This window comes from Hakea prostrata, chromosome 3, assembly GCF_041222555.1.
Source record: "Hakea prostrata isolate BN-2017 chromosome 3, UWA_Hpros_2, whole genome shotgun sequence".
In the NCBI taxonomy this organism is placed as follows: domain Eukaryota; kingdom Viridiplantae; phylum Streptophyta; class Magnoliopsida; order Proteales; family Proteaceae; genus Hakea; species Hakea prostrata.
Genome location: NC_142602.1, coordinates 68,781,355 through 68,785,922, shown reverse-complemented (window position 1 = coordinate 68,785,922; position 4,568 = coordinate 68,781,355). Strand labels below are relative to the sequence as shown.

General features: G+C 39.8%; 1 non-coding gene across 1 annotated transcript; it reads left to right on the top strand.

The window, feature by feature from the left end:
* Positions 1 to 523: 523 nt before the first annotated feature.
* On the top strand, positions 524 to 630 carry LOC149022882 (small nucleolar RNA R71). The gene has a single exon (XR_016172620.1). It is a non-coding gene; the product is annotated as a small nucleolar RNA R71 (small nucleolar RNA).
* Positions 631 to 4,568: the final 3,938 nt, after the last annotated feature.

Sequence of the window (4,568 nt, the reverse complement as noted above, 5' to 3'; positions counted from 1 at the left end):
CCATGAAAAATTGGGGTGGTTTCGCCATCCTTGGTTGTAGGCATTGGAATATGGATCATTACCCAATTTAGAGACTCCTTGGGCCAAATGTGCATGCTCCTTAACAAACTTAGGGTATTGTGTAGCCAAATAGCAGTCAGTGACATGATGGGATAGGCTAGAACATAAAGCACATGCTTCAATCTGATTAGGTGGAGAGAAACTTGTAGGAAGTGGAGATGGGGTTTGTTGTCCTAATGACAAGAGATGGTCCAATTTCTTTGATAGTAAGTCAACCTTAGTGCTCATCTCAATGGTAGGATTGATCTCATAGAGACCGCTCCTCTTTGGTTTCCCAATGGATGGAATCTCAGTCCTAGCTTTTGAAGCATGGTGTTGGGAGTTTTCACTAAGGGTCTCAAAAAGTTCCCATGCCTCATTCTCATTCTTGTGCATGAAAGTCCCACCACAAGAAGAATCAACCATTTGCCTATGTCGGTCTCTAAAGCCATCATAAAAGCATTGAACCAATAGCCATTTAGGAATAGCATGGTGGGGGCACTTTCTAAGTAATTCTTTTAGTCTTTCCCAAGCCTCATGAAATTGTTCTCCTTCTTGTTGGGAGAAACTCGTTATCGCTCTCCTAATGCTATTGGTACGGCCAATGGGGAAGAACTTTTTAAGGAACTCCTGTTGCATTTCTACCCAAGTGGAAATTTTAACATTGTCCAAAAAATGAAGCCAATGCTTAGCTTTATCTTTAAGGGAGAATGGAAAAAGAAGTAATCTTAAAGCATCAACTGAGAGGTTTTGAATTTTAGAGGAGGGAGGACGGGGGGGCACCTCTAAAAACTCATCTAAGTGCTTAAAGGCCTCATTGGCAAGTCAAAAGAGTGGTAGCATTTGAACACACTAGATTTGATCTCATATTGAGCCGCCTCTATGTTAGGCAACTTAATACAAGAAACCGAAGTATATATCGTAGGAATGAAATGCTCACTCAAGGGCCTCATTGGAGGCTCATAGTTTGCCATGGTTCTTTGCCTTCTAAGGTTGGCCAAAGTCTCTTCTAACTCTAAGTCAAGTGGAGTCAACTCAGGATTTAGGGACCGACGACCATGCATATACACAGAAGAATAAAAAAAAGAATAAGCTAAATAAGTAAAATTAAAAGAAAATAACTATAGCAAAAGGGAGAGTTTAGGATGTACCTGAAGCGCAATCCACGTGATCTTTCGAACAAAAGTTACACATGTGGGATCTGAGGGATGGGGATTTTTAAAAATTAATCTAAACAACCCAACTAATGCAAATATTACAATTGAAAAGATTATAAAGGGTACTCTTGCCCCACAACAAAGATTGTAAGGGTTTGACTCTCTACCCATAGTATTGAAAGAGATTCATTAGTGGAATACTCTCTTGAGGCTAAGAGAGCAGTGGACGTAGACTTGTAAAGTCAAACCACTATAAATTCTTGTGTTGTGATTGCTTGTCTTTATTGAATTTCATTTAAATTGTTAGTTCACCTTGAAATTGCAATCAAACCAAGAATTTGTATAATACATTAGGTACAACCTAATCACCCCCCCCCCCTCAAGGTTGCACCAACAAAAGTGTCATTATGTGATAAGGTAAAAGTACCTAAATGATAAAATTGAAATACGATCACCTCGACATCTAATTAACTGACTCCCACGCATGCTGATAGAAAAGACCAGGGCATCCATCAGGACCTGGGGATTTCAGGCCATTCATATCAAAGACTACCGCTTTAATCTCTTCAATGGTGAAAAGGCGAACCAACCATGATTTGTCATCTTCTGACACCCGATTAGCTATGGTGCAAAATATGAGATTGAAGTTGTAGTTTGGGCCAAAGAAAATATTTGTTTAAAATGATGTTGAAATGCACACGCTATGTCTCCTTGAGCCACGAGTGTTAAACCATGATGAGATAGCTTCCTCATCTTGTTTCTGGCCCTACGTACCATGGTACTCTGATAAAAAAAGCGGGTACTACGGTCCCCATACTGTAACCAATCAAGCTGAGACTTTTGTCTCCATTTCTCAGATAGCTGCTGGAGGTTATGTTTAAGAATAGACACCCTTTGCTATTCCTCCACATACCAACTCTCATCCCTATCATCCAGTGCTATAGATTCAATAGAAGTTCGGCTGGCTTCCTGTCTGATTTCAAGGCGTTTCACTGTTGTTTTATTCCTTAGCTGTAAGGATGATGCTAATCTTGACAGCTTCCTTTTTAGAATGTATGAGGAGGAACCAGAAACTAGTATAGCCCAAGATTGGTGAAGGAGATCAGCATACATTTCTTCCTGAATCAAAAAGGATTCAAATATGAAAGGCCTGTTTTGCAAGCTCACATTGGGCATCAATTTGATAGATAAAGCTTTGTGATATGAGTGGGTAGCTGAAATATGCTCAATATTAGCATATGGGAACTGTGTTAGCCATTCCATATTACACATTACTCTTTCCGGAAGTCCCTCAATACGATGAGTATCTTTTTGCTTGTTAGACCATGTAAATTTGCAGCCTATATATGGAACTTGAAGCAAGCCAAATTCATGAGTGAAAGACTGAAAAGGGATCAATGCATTAGCAGAAAGGGTCCGACCCCCTTGTCAATCATTCCTGTCCAAATAGGAATTCCAATCTCCACCAATGGCCCACGGTTTATCAATAAAGGAAGCCATATTAGTGAGAGTTTGCTATTGGTACTTCTAGATATGATAATTTGAGCTTAAATACACACAAGTAAGATAGGATAAGTTATTTGAATCCCCAACAAGAAGATGAACACACCACGAAGAGAACCACACCACATCAACTGCTATATTATCACACCAACAACAAACTAAACCACCAGCTTTGCCTTTAGGGGGCACCGACACACACTTAGAGAAACCTAACTTTTTACAAAATAAGTTGGTGTCAACAGAAACTAACTTAACTTCTGAAAGAAAAACAAAAGAAGGCCGATGCTTTTGAACTAAAACAAGAATTTCACTTTGTATAGAGGATTGGCCCAATCCCCTACAATTCAACATTAATCCATTCATTTCCCCTCGGATGGCCCTTCACGGCTGGCCATCATCGCCTCAATGCACTTGAGGGAAAAAAAACCAAGTCATCCACTCTAGGTTTTTTCCAACTAATCTCATGTATATCATGTGTTAGAGTGGTGGGAAGTTCATGTAATTTCAGCTTTCCTTTACAAGGAAACTCCACAAAATTGTAAACTTTCTTACCTTTTCCTATTTCTTGAAGAGCACTGGAAGAGGAAAAATGAGAGCATGAAGATCTTCTGCTGAAACCGGCTTTGACATTGATACATAATAAACAGGAACCATAGTTGCAGGAAACGAAGAGTCCCACTGCTGTAAGACAAGAAGAAGACCCTTAAAGTTCCACAGCTGAGTGAATAAAATAAGAAGCACGATCTTCTCCTTTCTACAGATGATATTCATCACTTTCGAAGTGCTCTTCTTTCATTGCTCGATTGATGAGATTAGTGAGAACATACAGAGTGATCATAATACCATCTAAAACCCATCCCATAAGGGTAAACTTAAGACATTGTTGTAGGACTTCCAGCTTATCTTCAATAAGAGAAAATTTTGCAGGAGGGCATACTAGAAGCTCCGGTTTGACAAAATCTGCAGCTAGCCAATCCGATGAAAGAGGAGTATAGGAAGAAGAAGGGCAAGAGGCTGAGTACATGGCCATACCTTGTACACAAGAGCCTGAGTGGAAATAGAGGCTGTTGAACCGATAGGAACCTCAGTCCTAAAGATCACTAGAAGAAGTGTCTCTGAGACCAGCACCAATAGATCATAAATAAGAAAATAAATAGACACATCATCATTGGCAAAACTACAAAACACCACAACTGTCACAAACATCGACCCAGCTGCACGAATCCAAGAGAAACAGTAGATCTGGAAGGCATGAAGAATATGATGCATATGAACAGAAAACGAATAAGTCAATTCATCAAGGAATAAGTGAAGATTAAAGATCAGCTTCTCCCTCGCATGCAATCGCCACCTCCATCTGGCGATGGAAACTAAGGGCCATTTCTCCTGCCAGCGGTAAGGAGAATCCACATGCAAAGATACATGCATGCGTTGTCACACCCCAACCAGCCGGATCCGGTCATACCCGAATACCCGTGGGGGTGATACACCACAAGATCTAGGTTCAGGGACAATTCCATACAATACATGATAAAGTAAATTTAAATGGACTAGAGATAAATCAGTTCAAGTATTTAATAATCAAGAATGAAAAGAAAGGATTACAATATTCAAAACCCTTTCAAAACTAAACATCAGAGTTATACGAAAAGAAAGAATGTATAACGTTGCAGTGGAAATAATCTAAAGAATTCTAAGGAAAAGACTCTCCATAAGAGCAGTCTTGGCAGGAACAGGAAGCGTCATGTGCCTCCACTTCGTCTCCAATTTCACCGTCTTGATTACCACTTGATAAGGGATCCTCAAAGAAAAAGGGGTCCTCATGACCTATAGAACAGTCTAAAGAAACAACAAAATAAAGGAATGAGT